Source organism: Toxorhynchites rutilus, chromosome 3, assembly GCF_029784135.1.
Source record: "Toxorhynchites rutilus septentrionalis strain SRP chromosome 3, ASM2978413v1, whole genome shotgun sequence".
Classification (NCBI taxonomy): Eukaryota; Metazoa; Arthropoda; class Insecta; order Diptera; family Culicidae; genus Toxorhynchites; species Toxorhynchites rutilus.
The window spans coordinates 90,781,133-90,801,946 of NC_073746.1; the positions used below are offsets into that span (position 1 = coordinate 90,781,133).

Below are 20,814 nucleotides of genomic sequence, written 5' to 3' on the forward strand. Positions count from 1 at the left end.
AATTCATTTATTTAAAATTAAAAAAAAAAATAATAGAGGCTTTCTCAGACTCACCGATCAAATTTTTTATTTTATATATAGTTTTTACGCTAATTTGGAAAAAAAAACAAAACCATCCGGCTTTAATAAAGACCATCTAGAACGCCACGCTGCCACTGCATTTCAAATGGATGACTGATAAATCATGAATGACTTACTGGTGATTTATTTCCCACATATCAATCAAATCAATTAAAATGGAAGGTGAAAATTTGTTCCACAGTGGTTGCTGTCGATGCTGCCTCCCCATCACACACCCGATTCGGTTCGGATTTTCTGTTACCGTTCTGTGTGTTCTATGGAGCGTTCGAAATGTAATTTTGCTTGGATATTAAATAAGTTCTGAATTTATTGTCGCTCCAGACAGCTAATTCAGGGAGTTAATTAGAAAATCTACTCAAATTAGCGTTTCAATGCTTCGTGAAAGGTTCACACTCTCCACTCAGTAAAGCATGCATTCATTGTCAGTGTTACCAAATATTTGTACTGAAGAGTTTCATTCTTGAATCTCTGTAATGTTTGTTTCTAGTCGGCTATTATTTCGTGGTCCTACGTCAGTGATTTTTTTTATTAGAATGGGTTTGAGGTAAGGCAGCAAAACCTGAAAAATGTTCCATAGCTCTGTAATGCAAAGAAAACATTTTTCCAATAGAAAAACGAAATTTATGAAAAAATAGCTCTTGTTATTCAGATTTTTTTTAAAGAAAATGTTGAGACAGCAATTCTTTGCAGAACACGATGGTAAACGGGGTTTGTGCTTGTTATTTCTTTTGAGATCGATTTATTTTCAGTTTTTCCAGCATTTTCGGAAGATTCGTAATTCCATCATCATAAAAAAAATAAACTGTCAATCTTCTAATTTGAAACAATTGCTCTGGGAGGATGTTTTTGTAACCAGAAGAAAGAAACTGAACAACTTATCACATTAATAACATTTTGTAGCCAAGTTTCTCAACGTTGTTATGTTGGTAAATTTTAAACACCAATAATGATGTACATATTATGGAGGACTTTTGTGAACAGAAAACAATGTGAAAGTTGATTTTGATTTTGATTTTGATTTCGATTGAAATGTTCAGAAGAAAATCTTTTTTTTAAATTCGTAATGGCTTGTTGAACAAGTTTTATATCGCCCAATCATGATTTTTCCGTACGGACCATCCAAAGACACGCGTGTACCAACTGATTGTTCGAAGAAGGATTCCAATCCTTTAAATTCGCACTTGACCATTCGATTGCAGGTAGCTTTCCTTCCCTATAATTAGAAGCGCAGAGCGTTGCGGAACGGAATCGGACGTTTTCCAGCATCGTGAGCCAATTTCACAATAATTGAAAATTATGAACAATTTCCATGCCTATTCCCCACCACGGCGCGGGAAGGATCAGTGTGAGGAAAATTGATTGCTTCCATTCCACACCACATCACTTTCGGGCTCCGGTCGAGAGCACACTTTGCGCGGCGGCATTTATTTTAACTTCGAGTGCGCGGGCAGCGAAATTTGTATAAATGGCGCGAAAATTTCCATAATCGAAAGCAGCGCCCCCTTTCCACGCAAATGTGTTATAATTTTTCAATTTGAACTGTTTTCGCGTATTGATCGGATTTTTTTTCGTCATTTGTTCAATTTTCGACGCTGCATATGAAATCGAATTTTGCCAGCTTGTCAACTTTCCCCACCGATTTGTTTGGTGATCTGCCCACGTTCAATTGGGACAGGTTTTGTATAACGTATAAATGAGTCAAATATTTATAGTGTTGCTACGACAATTTCAACATTTTCATTTGCCACGAAATTAACCTCGATTAACAAAAATATCTCGCTTATCACAACGTCAGAAACAGTTGCTTCTTCTCATAGTCAATAATTGACCCGAGAGATAACCTTATCGGTGCATTTTTGGCAAAAAAAAACAGTGAATTCATTTTATCAACAGCTCCATTCCTACTTATTCGAACCAAGCTCGTCATCTGACAGCTGGCTTATGTTACCAGTGTTCGCCTCCAATCCGTCGTATATCGGTTAAATGCAGCGAAGATAATCTAGAGAACTTTGACCCAGATTCGCATGTCTGCGCGTGAGTTAGCCGGTAAGTTCGGTGCGCTCTCCGGAGAAAGATACGTTGGCAAAGGTCAAATGTTTGAACCCAACTGGTTAACGCAGTGGTGGCGTGAAGGTGCGAATGTGGGAAGATGAAGGCGAGTGTCAGATCTGTTGGACACAAAATATGTCTTAAGATCGAAGAACAGTGCATTGCATTGCAATAACGACGGCGCAGCGATAACTCATCCGAACCGAAACCGTCTATCAACTAAATTGATCACTTCATGCGTCCATTTATCACACACGAGTGGCTCCTTGTACCATGACGGTACGAATGAATGTTTACTCTTTTCTGCTAAATGACCGTAATTTATTGCAAATTGAAAAACCGTTCTACCTGCGCCCCGAATATGGTGGATTTGCACCATTATGAGCACAGGTCCGGCGGGTAAAACTCTTTTCAGCTAAAGTGTATGCACAGTTCGTAAATAGCCTCATGGAAACCGGAAAAATGCAACAAAACATTGGCTTGTTAGCCGGGTTTTGTGCGGCCACTTAGCGCTCTTTTCCGTTTCATTACAACGGTGTTGCTGCAGCTGCCAATCAATAGGTGTTCGGAGAAGCCGCGGCAGCGACGTGTGCCATGGAACAACACTTCATCGGTGGGTGCTATTGATTTGATATTAATCGCACGAAACACTTCTGCTGCACGCAGCGTAACCCAATTTTTCGGGGAAACAGTTGTAGGCTCGAGCCAATTGGTTAATGATTCCACACACACACAGACCAATCATCTGGAAACATATGTCGGTAGCGGTTTTCGGTATATTTTGTGGTGTAGTGTAGTACGATTGTGCAATAAAATAATTTGGAAAATTAAGAAATGTTATAAAACGCGCATTGTATTGATAATGAGGGGCGAAATTGGGAAACTTATTTTAGTCGCAATGTTGTGAGGGTTGTCCATAAAAAGACTTTGGCGATATTCATTTATCTGGAACAGCAAGCACGATATCTGCAGAGCCAATTGATAAAAATCGACGGAGCTACTCAATTTTATGAAACACTAGCTGACCCGGCAAGCTTCGTCCCGCCCAAAATTTGTTTTTTGTTGTCAATACCTTCAAACATTCACGATTTCTTACTATGAGCAAGTTCATGGGTCCAATCACAGAACTGTTCATTGATTGATCTTCTAATCAACCCATGTCATGTTTGGTTGGAATATTTTTGGTTGAAATTTATATAATATTTTCTGACACCCCTCTCCATTCCAGAGGAGGGAGGGGTGTCATATGAAGCGCCCCGAATCATCAAACATTCTGTAAAGGTGCTTGGAAGTTACATTTCTTACATTTTTATATTTTCTGAAGCTAATTTTGAGCCCGCGAGTACACCCACCTTGTCGATCTCATATTACAGTTTTGTTCGTCAGCCAGTGTCGCTGACCAGGTTTAATTATTTTTACTGACACTTCAGTACCGCGAATAGAAAAATAAGCTCGGGTTTCTATGTGGCTCGTGGTCGGCCAGTTCAATATCCACGCGACTTGAATTCCGCGTAACCAAATTAATGTTTACGATTATATATAGCCAATTCGATTGCAATTAGTTAATTTTTCCCCTCTCTGAAAGCGACTCCAAGCACCTCCCGTAGGAATCTGAATTTAGAATGAGCTTATAGAATTAAGTAAAGGGTGTGTCACATCAAATTGCATCACGGAAAAAACGCTGTAGAAATTTAATTTTTAGGAATTATATCTTCAGCTTTCGCTTATAATCAGATAAGAGTGTATAAATCACGTTGGCCATGCTTCACTGTCAATTTTTCGTAAATTTGGAAAAATGTCGTCGAACGAAAAAGAGCGTCGTGAATTAATCCTGTGCACTCATTTCGAGAATCCGGAGTTGTCACATCGGGACATCGGTAAGATGCTGGGAATCGTCCAATCCACGGTCAGCAGAGTACTAAAACGATACTTCGAGAACCTAACCATCGACCGGAAGGTGAAGAACGGCAAAAATGGATGCTCCGTCAGTGAAAAAGATCACAAGCGCGTAGTTAAGTAGTTTAGACGTGATCCGAGAAGTTCGGTCCGGGATGTCGCCAATAAGCTGAATTTGTCAGATTCATTCGTCCAGCGGACCAAGCAGCGGGAGGGCCTGCGTACATACAAGGTTCAGAAGGCTCCTAACCGCGACGAAAGGCAAAACATGGTGGGGAAGACGCGAGCCCGGAAGCTGTACACCGAAATGCTGACGAAGCCGCATTGCCTGGTAAAGGACGACGAAACCTACGTCAAAGCGGACTTTCGTCAGCTGCCGGGCCTGTTGTTCTTTTCCGCAGAGGACAAATTCAGCGTTCCGGAGAAGATTCGCAAGCAGAAACTATCCAAGTTTGCCAAAAAGTACATGGTGTGGCAAGCGATCTGCTCTTGCGGAAAGCGGAGCGCCCCCTTCGTGATGACCGGCACGGTAAACGGGCAGGTTTACCTTAAGGAGTGCCTACAGAAGCGTTTACTACCACTATTGAAGCAGCACGAGGGCCCGACCATCTTCTGGCCGGATCTCGCTTCGTGCCACTATTCAAAGGACGTGTTGGAGTGGTACGAAGCCAACGGGGTCACCTTCGTGCCAAAGGAAACGAACCCGCCCAACGCGCCGGAGCTTCGCCCAATAGAGAAATATTGGGCGATTATGAAGCAGGCCCTCCGGAAGAACCCAAAAGTTGTCAAATCGGAGGCGGACTTCAAGAAAAAATGGATTTCTGTTAAAAAAAACTACAACCTGACGTTGTACAGAACCTAAGGGACGGGGTAAAGAGGAAGGTGCGAGCATACGGGCTTGGGCTCGAAGTATGAATAAAAAGAAAATGCCAAAAGTTGTTGAATAATTTTTATTTTACTGTCTAAAATTTTCGAAAGGATCGGTCTACTGGGCGAATTTCTACAGCGTTTTTTCCGTGATGCAATTTGATGTGACACACCCTTTATGTATAGTGTTAGGTTAATTTTATATTTAGTTGACCTAAAATAAAGAGTCGGGAGTTACACGTTAACAGGATCGGTCGTGTTTTAGTTGTACGGAAAAAAGAAAATCCAGTTGCCCACTAGGCAACGCTACACATACCATCATAGAAACATTTATCATATCCAAAAACCCTCGCATCTCAAACTGTGCGTTATTAGTTCTCGAGTTATGCAGTAGTTTGTGTTTCGTTTGTATGGCAGCCCCACCTTAGAGAGGGGGGAGGAGTGTATTCACCATAGAAACGTTTCGTGCCCTTCACATGCCAAATTTGACTCCATTTGCTTGATAAGTATTCGAGTTATGCGGAAATTTGTGTTTCATTTGTGTAGTGATTCAATCAAGGAATATTCACATCGGTATTCTGAGTTCGAAGCACAGACTTGTAGATGTATTTTTTGCTCTTCACCGAGCTGCAGAGCTTGACATTAATATGAACATTGAATGTTTGCTCAGCTGAGGCGAATATGGTACTGCCCAAAGATTTAGGATGTTAATGATATTTGTTGATATTTTGCCATTTGCGCTTCACAGAAATAGTTCAATGTCGAATTGCACGGCACGGCTGTCACCTTTGCACAACTCGATTGAACTTGAGTTGCGATTCGTTCGGGTAGTTCTGATTCGATCGGACTTTAGAATACTGTAGGATTTCTAGTTGATAAGTAGATAGATCTAGAATTTCCGAGGAAATTACTCTATTCTTTTGCTCAGAGCGTATTTCGTCGACTAATCAAACTAAAAAAATTGCGTATAAGGCAATCCTTGTGTTTACCATGGATTATTGGCACAGTTCAGGACATTGTAGAATGAAGTTGTCCTGACTGCGTCAATTCAACAATCGACACCAGAATTCATCGAGCGCACTATTTTGTTTGTTTCGTCTCCTCCAACCAAACGTTCCAAAATATTAATTCAAAATGAGTAATGATGTTCTTAATTAGGTAGCTGTGGCGCATTGGATCTACACACGTGCTCTCCAGCCGGTTTTTTATCAAAATTGACGACAATAGCGTGATTTTTATTCTGCATTCCGAGCATGTGTGTGATTAGAATAATTTCAATAATTCATTTTACTCATCTAAAAAGACTTCCAGCTTGCCGGCGATGTGCCTAGCTTTAGTCGAATTAAGGTTACTTGCGTATGTGTGGGGTGAAAATTCGATGAAGAGGACGAAGTGCCATCTGGCATTTAACAACGTAACTAAATTCGTCCTGTTTAAAAAACGAACGACGGATCAATTATTTGGTATTGTTTATATTGTTTATATAGAAATACAAATATCGAAATAGGGATAAAAATTGGTTATATAGGGTTGAGGAAAAAGTAATGTAGTATTTCTGATCGAAATTTGACGCTTTATTTAACATTCCTAAAATTATCCAATTTAAGTCAAATATGCGCCGTTTTGTTCGCAAACTTGTTGCCATTTAGAAGGCGACTCCATTATCCCCCCTTATAAAAACCCCCCTCCTTATTTGCAAAAAACTCAGACAGCCAGACTCAGACGCAAGCCTCTTTTGAGGCCAACTTAGTATCACCAAGAGCGTTTTGCATGGACCGGAAGAGAGGATAATCACTTGGAGCCAGGTCTGGACTATACGGTGGGTGCAATAGGACATCCCATCCGAGCTCCCGTAGCTTCTGGCGGGTCATCAGAGATGTGTGAGGCCGAGCGTTGTCCGGGTGGAAAACAACACCATTCCTATTGATCATTTCTGGCCGCTTCTGGTCAATCGCCTGCTTCAAACGGTAAAGCTGCTCACAGCAGAGAACCGAGTTGAGGCTCTGGCCATAGTTGAGCAGCTCATAGTGGATGATTCCCTTCTAATCCAACCAAACACACAACAAAACCTTCCTGGTCGTCAATCCGGGCTTGGTGATGGTTTGAACCGGCTCACCGCGCTTCGACCACGACTTTTTTGGCTTTAGGTTGTTGTACGTGATCCACTTTTCATCACCAGTCATCATCTTCTTAAAAAATGTGTCGAGTTCGTTCCGTTTCAGCAGTGCATCGCAGGCGTTGATTCGGTCTAAAAGATTTTTTTGCGTCGACTCGTGTAGCACCCATACATCCAGCTTTTTTGGAATCCAATCCTCTGCAAATGGTTCCAAACGGTACTATACCCAGTTCCTGGCCAATCGAGCGAGTGCTCACATGCCGGTCTACTTGGATGATTTCAACGATTTTATCGGTTTCCACGACGATTAGCCTACCAGTACCAGTATCTTCGACAGCCACTACATCAAAACGAAATCGATCAAATCAACGCTGTGCTGTGCGAATCGTTACAGTATCGGGTCCATAAACTACACGATTTTTTCGGCCGCCTTCGTTGCAGTTTTACCTCGCAGGTAGTAAAAACGTAAAATATGGCGAATTTCTTGCTTGGTAGACTCCATCTTTGACGCGCTATAACTTGAGACTGAAAAGGACAATCACAACACTGTCAAAACGATACTTGTAGCACAGATTGTCGTATTTAAATATCCGTATAGTATGACCCGATGCAGTAAGTACAACACAAGATATGTTTAAGTGTTGCCATATATTGACAATATACGACATTTCTTTTTCCCCAACCCAATATATGGTTATATGTATTAAACGAAATGTATGCAAAAAAATACAAAAACAAAATTATTCAGATTGTTTTTGCATAGGATCACCCTAATCGGTATTAAATATAAAGTAATCGATATCCTAGCGGTATCATAAATAGTTTACGACCTATTCTCATGCCTACCATTTTTTTCGAGTATAATATCATTAAAATCGGTCGAGCCGTTTCGGAGGAGTTCGGCCACGAACATCGTGACACGTGATTTATATATATATATATATATATATATATATATATATATATATATATATATATATATATATATATATATATATATATATATATATATATATATATATATATATATATATATATATATATATATATATATATATATATATAGAAGATTTCCTCGCCGAACTGACCAAAAACGATCGATTGTTTTCTGCCGATCTTCCAGAAATAACTTTCTGCATGCTGGCTACGTAAAACGAGATTTATCATGAATGCTCTCCATCATTGGGTGGTCAAATATGTCAAATATTTGAGAATTCATGATGAGATGAGTCACGAAATACATTTTCGGTTCGTTTCATTGTAGAGGTCTTCCTAACCTCCTCAGGTTGCTCATGGATATTCCCTCCGCCGCGGGTTAAATATATTAAATACCATCGATTTTCGAGATTTTGTTCCCTGGAACAGAATTCCTTCACTTACCGCAATGAATCCTGAATTTACCTTTTCCTCAGTAACAAATATCCGTCTACGCTGTGGAGGCAACCCCTCCCAAGTGTCGTTCAGAGCGTTCTTTGTGTAATTTCAATAGTATTATGGAGGGCACCCATGAATTGTATGATCTGCCCAACCTCAAGATCAAGCAAATGGTGGCTAATCAAAACGCATTGTTTCTTCATATTTGGTCAGTTTTATTTGATACTTTTTTTCATATAAGTGTAATCCAAAGTAAGAAAAAGTTTCTTCAAAAAAAACGATCTCAAGAAGTAATTGTCTGATCGAAATATCTCCACGAAGTCAATGGAAATTTAATGGTCTGCATGAAAAATATGCATTGAATACACTGGTGTTTCTGGTTGTTCTAAATACAAATAACTATATACTAAGTCTCATGAGTTTCTAAAAAGAGTCGATAGATATCTATCGGATGCTGCGATGGGTTGATGCGAACAGACACTCGAAAGAGCACACTATAAAAACCCATGCGAACGGTTTGGTTCAACCGCAGCCTGGGTGGTGCGTGTACATATAGTCTGAACAGAATATTAAGGATAATGATCGGTAAGGGGAAACATGTTCAACAACATGGGACACTCGCATGATGACTCGGAAGATTCCATTTTCAGTGCATTTTTCGCACTCAGAAGCCCCTGGAGTATGTGAGCGAAAAAACTTTATACGACTTTGTATAATGAAGAACCTAATAATTGTGTAAAGGAAGTATGCCCTTTTTTAAAGCAGCATCCTGAAGATCTAACAAAATATTTATGATATCCTATTATGGGGAATTTCGCTGTTCAAAGATCTGTGCGATGGGCTGCTTTTCGGCTTCTTCATTCTAATTATAATAATAAAAAATAGTAATAAAAATCCCGCTTGCCCACGTTTTTGGAAATTTATTTTTCAATATTTCATAGAGAAAAGCCGAAGGTTACAAGTAAAACAACTTTTTTTCTTGAAGGTTTTACTTGTTGTAGCAATTACTTGAAAGTGAGTTTACCTTTATGTTACCATCTCTGTAATCTCTGTATATAAAAATGTTTTAACATTTAAAACTTTTTTTTTAAGCGAACGGATTTTGTTGATTTGCGACTCAATTGAACCTACAATTCTCTAAAAATTTATGACATTACAGTTTCCTAATCCGTGAATGGTTTAATTTGACGAAAAATGAAGGCATTGCCATTTTCCAATAAATGTGTTTCCATAGGAGGGAGGTCAAACCACCAAAGAAATACTTCTGGTACCCAAAAACCCTCACATGCCAAGTTTGACTCCATTTGCTTGATTAGTTCTCGAGTTATGCAGAAATTTGTGTTTCATTTGTATGGCACGCCCTCTTTAGAGAGGGGTAGGCGTCTCGAACAATCATAAGAATCTTCCCCGACCCCAAAAATCCCTACATACAAATTTTCACGCCGATCGTAATTTCCAAGTCTATAAGAATCAGACAGAAAGACAGAAAAACAAACAGACATAATTCCATTTATATATACAGATTGAGGATCAAGTGCGAAAGTCGTTAACTCAAAATGCAAATACAGTATTCGTTTTACGGACACTACGGAGAGAGGAAAAATTGCAACTTTAGCTTCACCCGTTTGCAACTTATTGGATATGAAAGAAGCCGTTCGAGATTTCTAAAACATACATCCACGATTCATCAGTCATTGGTTTAGTGACCAGACAGAATAAAATAAAAAAAACAAAATGAACAAATGCATGTGGATTTTGTTTCAGTGCATTTTCCTCCACAGAAAATATTTGAATCACCTTCGTAATGTATGAGCTTATTTATGACGTTTAACTAACAAAATATCGAGTCAAATTATGTTCTCCATACGGTCGCCTCGAGCCGTCTTTTACTGCGCTTTTGTCCCGATCCGCAAATAATTTTACTTCCATTTTTACACAGCACAGTCGTCCCGATCCGCACTGTTATCATTATCATTTTTTTTATACGATCGTCCCGAGCCGCACCTATTTGTGCGGTCGTCCTAATCCAAGCATATCCACTTTTATTCTATCGTTTCATCGCACGGTTGTCCGGATCCGTACTTATTATAAAAGATTTATCTAGTTTTACTCTGCTATATTGAAAAAAGTGGAACATAATACAGGTCGGACTTGATTATCCGGAGACTCGATTATCCGGGATTCGATTGTCCGGAATTTTAAACTCGATTATCCGGAATATTTTATTTTTGATTTTCGGAAATTTTGAATAATTTGTATAATAATTCCATATTGAATAGCCAATACGGGTATCAAATGAAAGGGCTTAACTAGTAGAACACAATTATTTATGAAAAGTGCAAATCCAAAATGGCCGCCACCACAAGATGGCGCCATATAAATTTTTTTTTCACAATCCCAACAATATGGATATCAAATGAAAGGGCTTGACTAGTAGAACACAGTAATTTATGAAAAATGCAAATCAAAGCCTCATCAACATGGGTATCAAATGAAAGTGCTCGACTGGTACAATACAATAGATCAGAACCCTACAAACATTCAAACATACACACAAACAGGTCAAGCGGAATGAAACTATTTAAAAAGTAATTAGTTAATTGGGGACTGCGGCCATCTTGGATTTGAATTTTTCATGATACCCACATTGAAGCGGTTTTGGGAAAATATGTAATCCGCCATTTTGTAGCGGCCTCCATCTTTGATTTACATTTCCCTGAATAACTGTTCTACTGGTCCAGCCCTATCATTCGATACCCATATTGATGGGGTTTTGGGAAATCACATATTGATGAGATTTTGAGAAAATATGTACATGATCCGCCATTTTGTACCGACCGCCATCTTGGATTTTCAAAATCATATAATAGGTAGTTTTATGATGACACCGGGGATAAAGATGTGTTCTAAATTTCAGATCAAATGGTTAACAGGAAGGGGGTTAAATTTCTATTAATGTGGTACAGCGCTGCAGATAAAGTTGCAAAGTTACAAAGTCACAAACATACAAACGGGTCAAGCTAGATAAAACCGTTTGCTAAATAAGTGCAAATCATAATTATATTACGTTTACCGAGAGAAAATTCGTTTTTTTATGATTCGATTATCCGGAGTGAAAAAAAAAATCAATACTCCGGATAATCGAATCCGATCTGTAATATGTATTATGTAATATGTATCAATGCAATGGAGCTACGAGACTGATGTGCATCAGAAGTATTTTTTTTTAATATCGCCTACAACACATAGAAGCATAATTTAAAGAAAACACACGTTATCCTATAACAACCAATGTATTGAGCTGCATTCATTGAAAAATAAATCGTTGTTTCTAGCAACAAGTTTCGATTTTGCTATCATTCAAGTCAGCCTGCAGTTTAAAATGGAGCATTAGAATGTCTGCCAACCAAACTGTTTAATTTATCCTTTTCTCAAACGTACAATTCACTTACTGATAGTCTTCATGCCTCCCATAGTAGGATAGTTCTGCTAATTGTAGTCTTCTGCTAGCGGAGTAATCCTGGGCTTACCACTCATGTCTTCATGTAATCTCGAGTTTTCCCCACAAAAGTTTCTACTGCCCTTTTGCACACAAATAGATTTTTCTAATTTATGCTTGAAATATTTCACACACGGTGGAAATCACACCAAATGCACTTCGGAAACGTGCAACTTCAGCATCCCTTAATTCCCACACAGATTATCCCGTTCAATCCTCGCTCCAGGAAGGATCGCCAAAATGTGTGCCCATAAGCGTCCGCGGGATAATCGGAGATTGTCCGAACTTAATCGCTAAACTGATGATGCCCGTGTTGCCAGAACTGAGCATGCCATTATTGAGTAAGCATATCAATTCCATATTCTTTTTCTTCAAAATGAATGAAAAATTGTTCATCTTGTGAAGAAACACTACGGGATAAATGTAAAATAGTGATATATTTCACAAAATACGACAAAAATGTGTAAAAAACGGAAAACACACACGTTAATTCTACCATACCGAACGCTTCGGATATCACCTTCCCGATTTTGCATCTAAGTGTTCCCTCCTGCGTAGAGCAATGGACAAACCCATTAAGAAAAGCAGCCAACCGTGTCTTCACTTCACCACCGCTCACATATATTAGGCACGATTGTCTTCAATCCTCACATCGTGATGGCAAAAAGAAGCACAAGAAGAAGAAATATGCTAACTAGAGTATTATGTGAAAATAGCGTTCTAAATACTGTTGCATCCATTCATCGGATTCGTTGGAAACAATGACCTCCTGCTCCTGCTCCTACTTCTTCCCTCATTACTTTGAAGAAAACTGGATCTCATTAATCGGGCAAAATTTATGCTGCCATCGTTACGTCGGTTAGGTCTTTGAGAAGAAATGCACACAGTCTCAAGCTGCAGCACACTGAGCCGGCCGGCCGTGGGTGGGTGGCAGCCTATCTAGATGGCAGCTGAACTCTGCCTCGCCCGACTGTGGTAATCGGCGGTCGGATATCTGAATCATTCACCGGCGCGAGTTGTGATTTGAATAGACGATGACGGGCAACGCACGGTAAAATGCAATTTGTTCGGTAAATAGTAACAGGTACACACGGGAGGACTGAATGTTAATGAGCCTACCGACGCTTCGCACGTCCAAGCGTGTGAGTCATTTCGGTACCCCCCGTAATGAATAAGTCGATTTCTCCCGTTCGCAGTTCGATATGAATGGTCGAAATATGCTTATGATTCGAAAGTCTATGATCGTTATCGGTGTTTGTACTATTCTCATGTATATAGGAGTCGAGAAATGTTGAGCAAATCAGGTCCGTTTTGCAACGTGATCGAATTGGACACAGATTTTAAGCGACTGAGCAGCCAGTGATTAACGTATCCAAACGATTCTTGAATAGTAGGTCGTATTTTTTTTTTTTTTTGAAATATAATTACGTGAGATCGACAATTTTCATCCCAATTAATGAACTGCATTCATAGCTTTCGCGCTGATGAACGTTTCTTTGGTTCACTACCATGCATTTGATCATTTACATCAAATTTTTGCCATTACCCAAATGTTAGAGATTCGAAATAAACAGACATCTCGAGATATATATCATGCTTTACGACTTACTATATCAATATCATAAATCAATGAATATGTTCTGTTTGTATTTTTGAACCTTCAATATTTTATTTTACTTCAAAATCCGTGTGTTCGTATTCAATGCACTAATCGATAGATACCATTTTTTTGTATTGTATACAACCACATCGACTGCCTAAAGTATTTTTTCAGGTGTATTCTATTCTTTGTTTAATTTTTGTAAATGGATTGAAATACAACACTAACGGCAACAAATACAGTAATTGACGAAGAGCCTGGCCTGGTAAGGGAGTAAAAAGTGTCCCCAAACCAAATCACCAGCTGTATGGAAAATGTTGAATAGAGTATTAGATACCCTATACAACATTTTGGCAGTAGTACCATATATTTGAGTCCTTATATGGTACACCATAGGATCTATGGTGAAAATGCACCTTTTTCGTTTTTTTTTTCACGGAATTCTCAATAGCTTTGAGACAAAAATAGGAAAAAATACTGAAAGTACATCTTACTAATGTGTATCGATAAATATGTTTAAGCAATTTTTCCACCACAAAAAATTTAATAATAAAAAAAATTAAAACGCGATACAAAATTTTTTTATATATTTTCTGGCATTTCGAAATTTTGGAAAAAAAACCTTGAGACCCACTTCTGCTCCAATTTTTATTTAAATGCGTTCGTATGTGTCTTTTCTCTAGATGTGGCGTAATTTTTTCCTGAACTTTTAAAAGCACTGCGAGACACAAAAATAATTTTCTTCATCGTCTGTATTACTATTTTCATTTTCTTGAAATCGATTATTTTATTGTATTCGTGGTTTTCAATTGTAAGATTAAAACTAAAAAAAAAATAATAATTTGGATTTTTTTTAAGTGTACTTCTTATTAATCCGAATGATCTTTCCACAAGGACTTTCTCACTGACCTCTATCGTACTGCTGACTCCTATGAATTTGGTAAACCATCTAAATTCAATGTAAAGATAATCTCATATAATTTAAGATACGAGAAAAAAATCTGCGTACAGCGCAATGTTCTACCGACAAAACATATTAAAAACATAATTTAAATAAATATTAGAACAGTACTGGGTCTCTAAATTCAAAATAAATTAAAAATGCCCAAAGGCCAAAACATTTTTATTACGCGCAATGCTCTTGAAAATTCAAGAAAAAATTACGCTACATGTGGTAGAACAACACATACGAACACATTTAAAAAAAATTAGAGCAAAAGTTGGTCTCACAGTAATTTTTTTTTTCAAAATTTCGAAATGGCTGAAAATATTTTTTTTGTACTGCGAAAAACACTATGAAATTTTTAGTCAAAAATGAAGATGTAGAAAATTGTTTATAATTGTGTTTTCATAAAAAAAATACCAACATACCAACAAAAAATTACATTAATAGCCCTTACAATTGTCAACAAGTCATCCATACATCGGAAGAGTTTTTCTTACAACAACTCTTCCACGTTTTCCTTAAAAAAAATACAACTAATCCTAATTTTGTTCAAAACTAATATAGCTTTGTAGAGTTTTGATCAGAGTTTTAGATTTAATATTAAATATGGACTTTTGTCGAGGACGTCAACATTCTATCTTTTATAGTTTCTAAAATACAGAGTATTTTTGTATGGAGACTATTGATTACTCACAACATTCTCGCGTTTGACATACTCTTGACATGTTTCTCAGTAGAAAAAAGTTTTCAGAACTTGTCATTCCCGATAACATACACATTAAAAGAAGTAGAACATTCATAGTAATCTGTCGAAGAAAACATGAAAAAGTTGTTGTTGGAAAAACTCCTTCCCTGTAACTGTGTATGGGTAATTTGATGATAATTGTATGGTCTAATGATATAATTTTCGTTCGTTTTCGTTTCGTTTTTGAGAAAAACGGATTTCAATTTTCAAAAAAAATTTTTTTTCAACAAAATTTTGTTTCGAGAGTTTTCAAAAAACTCAAAGGTAAAATTTTCAAAAAAAACATGAAAAAAATTGTTGTTAGATAAACTTTTTCCATAAAACTGTGTTCTTTTCCCAATGTATGAGGTACTTGTTGGTAATTGTATGTGTAATTTCAAAGAACATTTTTTTGAAAGATTTAACAATTTCATATATTTAATTTTCTGACCTGTGGAGGCGATCCGGCGTAGTGGTAACATCTATGCCTCTCACGCTAAAGGTCAAGAGTTCAATTCTCACTCCCGACATTCTTCCAAAAATGGAAGTAAAAGTGACGAACCAGCCAAATGAGTTGAAAGTCACTATAATACAGATAAAAAAAAAAAAAAAAAAAAAAATTTCTGACCAAAATTCTGTAGACGTTATAGTTTTGAAATCAGATTTTTTTTAAATTTTTAGTTTTTGAAAATTTTTTTTAGCAAAAAATTATATAAAAACTTTAAGACGTACACAATTTTAGCCAGGGAATGAAATATAAGAATTTGTTTAATCTTTCATTAAAAAAATACCAAATTTGTTTTTTAAATTACACTGAAAAATAATATTTTTTCAATTGGAAATCAAGAAAAAAATTTTCAAGTTCTGAACGAAAATTCTATTAATAGTTCATACAATTACCAACAAGTCATCTATACATCGGAAAAAGGGCACAGTCACACTAACACCAATGTTTATTTTTTAAAAATAACTATGAATATTCTACTCGTAACACTTTTGTATGTATATTTTTGCGATTGACATGTTTTGCAAACTTTTTTTTTTATTTAGAAACCAGTCAAGAACATGCCAAACGCGGGAATTTACAAACAAAAATGTTACAAGTAAAACATTATTTATTCAAAAGTCGATTTTAGGAAAACATAAAAAAGTTGTTTTTGGAAAATAAATTTCCCTGTAAAGTGCTCATCTTTCAAAATAAGAATGACTTGTTGGTAATTGTATGGGCTATTCTGTCGTTCTACGAATAGTTGTCCCATGTTCCGAAATCAACAACTGAGAAAAACGCATTCAAAGTTTTCTAGCATATTTGTCTACCAGAAGCTTTAAACATTTCGGTTTAGCAATTCACTGGGTTTTCATAAGCAGAGAACTATTGTTTAATGAAATGTGAAATGATCCCCACATTTGAATCAATCAATCTTGGTTAAAGGCTTAAAAATTCATGGTGGTACAGTTATGCCTAGAATATCAACATGGGACCATTGATGTTGTTTTTTGAAATACTTTTTTTTTGTATTTTTCCGAAAGATTATGCAAAAAAAACATCGTTTCATGAAGAAGAATATAAATTTCGTTGTTATTAGGCATTCGCTGACAAGGTGTACACGTGTTCTGTTAATTTTTTTTATTTGTTTGAGAATTAGCTCGTTCTTCCAACCAGAAATGAGTACATCAGCCCTGCTGAAAGCGTGACATAAAATTCAGGTGAGACAGTTATGAATAGAATATCAACATAAATATCAACAATTGAGCTTGATGTTGTTTTTTCGAAAGCTGAGAACAAACTATCTAAAACTTTTTTTGTGTTTTTCCGGAAGACTAGGCATGAAAACATCGTTTTATGAAGAAAATTTAAAATTGTCAAAAAGTAACATGGGATAACTATGCGTAGAACGGCAGTATTCATATAATTTATAATGAGAATGTAAGAAAGTACGTTTTTGAGAAAAATTAGTTTCATTTTTTAAAATAATTTTTTTTCAGCATATTTTTTAATTATTATTTTTGTATAATTTAAACAATTTCTAACATTTCTATGAAAATTTTGCAAGTATTATAGTTTTCGAGTTGGGAATTATTGTGAAAAATTAAGAAAAAAAATCGTTTTCTTGAGATTCCAAGTATGCAAACTTGATTCAAAGATCTATGCATTTACACCCACAACACGCAACTAAACGCAAAATCGACCAAAAAACAGCAAATTCTGACCCGATCCTATCCTATATATATATATATATATATATATATATATATATATATATATATATATATATATATATATATATATATATATATATATATATATATATATATATATATTTAACTTCATTCCGACTGAATTTTTTAAATCATGACTCATAATCTAGATGTTGAGAACGGTTAGTGCTAGGGTAAAAGGTTACATATAGTTTTTCATGTTGAATCGTATGGAGATTCTATTTTTCATGTTACTTTTTTGAAATGGTTACGAGGTCTCAAAGAATTGAAATTTTATAAATTTTCAAAAATTCATATCTCCTTTCTGTTGAGCACCGCTTTCGACAAGGCACCGCTATACGTCAAACTTTGTTGAATTAAAAGGATTTTACATTAAAAATATACAAAAGTATATCGAAGGGAGGGTCGTTTTGAGATATGAAAATTTTTAATACTAAATTCAATTTTTGGGTAAGACTTTTTAACAGAGCATTTAAAGTGTTATTTTTCCTAAATATTTCATTGATTTTCCAACAACTTTGTCAAACATCAAATTTCAATCACATGGATTTTAAGTTACAATCAATGATTTTGAATACGCCCTTTTCATAAATTAGTCGTAATTTAAATTGGTCATATTATAATGAAAATTGTAATTTTAGGTAGTTTCCATCATATGTACCAAGTTTTAAAAAAATCGGATGGACGATTTCGCGTGGAATTGCTCTATTATTAATTTTATCCCAAAAATCCATAAAAAAAAACTTGATTGTTCCTATCAACCAAATTAAAGCTCTCTAACCGCTCTACAATTTCTTCTTTGACAGCCAACTTCTATCTTTCTTAATTTCGCATCAATATCGTCATAAACCATCACGGGTCAAATTCAATCAAAATCTTCAAAAATCACGATTTTTACTCAACTGTACTTGTAGTAGTCAATCAAATTTCATTTTAACGTTGAAATATTACATTTTTCCTTTGAATAAATCATACTTGAAATAGATAAAAAAAAAACCAAACTGTATACCGTTCTGAATCTTATTTCGGACACTTTGTTCTAATATTTTTCAATGCTTAATACACTGATGATATAACTATCAAATTAATATCACAATTTCTTCTTTAGAGAAATCCTTTGGTTTCACTATCATTTCACATGAGAACTACATTTGAATTATAACATAATCGGCAGAAATCTTATAACACTACTCATTATCGTTTGTATTTGTCGTTTCCTTAGCGTGAGCACGTAGAATTTACCCGTTCATAAATATTCAAATTTCTCCCGTGTTCCATCAGTCCTCAGCATCGTTAACAGTTTACTGTGATTGCTTGGTAAGTGTTTCGCAGTTGACTATAAAATATAATCAAGTGTAATGTAATTTTCGTCCAAAAAAATACAAAATAAAGTGTCCGAAATTTGATTTAGTGTCCGAAGTTTGATTTTTATTCGCTTCATTTGAAAAGCATTTTATTCGATTTTGTTTCCTCTCTATATAGTGATTTTCAACTCATTTGGCTGATTCGTCACTTTTTACATCCATTTTTGGAAGAATGTCGGGAGTAAGAATTGAACTCGTGACCTTTAGCGTGAGAGGCATGGATGTTACCACTACGCCAGATCGCCAGATCGTTTTTTTTATTCGATGATTTTTTAATGTTTTCAATCAAACAGGTATCAAAGTAGAAAGCTTAAAAGCATATTGAACTAATTTATTGAAAATATCAACCAAATGATACCTGTACATAAAGTTTAGATCTGTTTTCTGCATCACATGCCTTAAGCGTCCGAAGTATGATTCAGAGCGGTATAATCGAGTCCAAAATTGTCGAATCATATATAATTCGACCTGTATTTATATTTCATAATTTAATCAGGGAACATAAAGCCCGATCAATTCATTGGCTTTGATGGAAAAATGTCTGTATTAAGTGTTGGTATGTTGAGTGTGAAATTTGTATTGTTTATATATTTAAACGTTAGGTTAATTCTACTTTTTGTTTAATTTTTGTGGAAAAATGAATGCATCACTGACGGCAACAAAACAGGTAATATCAAAATTATGTAACCGGCAATACATTCTCATCTCAAAAAATAGATGTAAGTAAATCCACCATGGTGAGTACGTATGTCGCTAACAAAAAAAAATGCTATGGAACTTCCTTTACCTCAGAAACACGCGGACTTGGCTGCTGCTGCTGCTCCGCTGGCTACAGAAGAAAGAACCCACGGAAGGTTTACTCTTCTGCGACGACTTTAATAGCGTAACAGACACAGGAATCCACCACAACTTGTTCTGCTTCTGCCGTTCACCGATGACTCCCAGCTGCGTTGATGGCTCTTCGGTGATGCTTGCAACACGGTGAGGCTGAAGGAACGACGCGACGTCAACCCCTGCGAGGACTGCACACGGGTAATTCCTTTCCTCCGGCCGCTGGTTCGGAACGGACTTGTATCCCCCTCCAGAATCGTTGCTGGTGTGTTCACAAAAATTTGTATGTATTTATGTTGCGCTCAGCAAAAACACAACGCTTCGTGGCTTCGTGGTGCACACTCAAGAAAGATCTTATTTTTTTTCAAATTCCCTGCACTCGGAACACAACAGGTAAAACAGCTTATTCTATATTTGAGCAGTTTTTAAGAAACACTATAGCGGTTTTTTTGTTTCACTTCTTCCAATTTGGAGTAAACCTTTTCAGCGGTTAATACACTCTTATAACACTCCTATAGCCACAAACACTTCCTCTGCTGCTGCGCCCTATCATGAATGTATCTCTTGAAGGACCTACTCCGCAGTTTCTCTTTCCGTTCCCTGAATCAACAGCGCCTAATTGGCAAGATTGTTATCACGAGGCACAATTTGAACCGGCTAAGTAGATTTCTCTCCACCACTTATCAACACTCAGTACCAAAGTGCGCCGAACTTTTCCAAGCACCAAATTGCACTCTCCGTTGAAAATAAAAATACCCGAAAAATTTAAATGCAACCTGCGGAAGGCACTTATTCTCACGCCGGAGAACCCAACAATAATAACAATAATAACAAAAACAACAGCACTCTCGATATCTAGCACCTTCTATCGCTCCGAACCGGACAAGACATGGCAACGCTTCAAGCTTAAACTCGCAACTAAGCGTGGTCGGTTCGTTCAGGTTGGAAAGCAATTCGAGTGCCTCCTCTCGCACACGGCGATGCGATTGCGATGCCGGTACGGCGGTGTTAGTGTCCGCTTCCAAACGGGGCTCCGTAGCATTCGGTTCATCCAAGTGAGCGGACCGCGTGGGGGTGTTCATTGGTGTAGGTGATGCGGTCCGGTATGTTTCGATGGCTTGATCGATCGCTTATGGTTTGAAGATAAACAAAACTATTGCAAAGTTTTTATCAACAATCATTTATATAATACTTGCTGACCCGGCAAACTTCGTCCCACCCAAAATTTATTTTTCGTTATCAAATTC

General features: G+C 36.7%; 1 protein-coding gene across 6 annotated transcripts in view; it reads right to left on the bottom strand.

The window, feature by feature from the left end:
- Nucleotides 1–20,473, bottom strand: part of LOC129775866 (uncharacterized) — a 407,327-nt gene extending 386,854 nt beyond the window's left edge. For all 6 annotated transcript variants that reach the window (XM_055781033.1, XM_055781032.1, XM_055781031.1 and 3 more), the window contains exon 1: nt 19,524–20,473. The gene's annotated coding sequence lies outside the window, so the exon portion shown is untranslated. The remainder of the gene's footprint in view (nt 1–19,523) is intronic.
- Nucleotides 20,474–20,814: the final 341 nt, after the last annotated feature.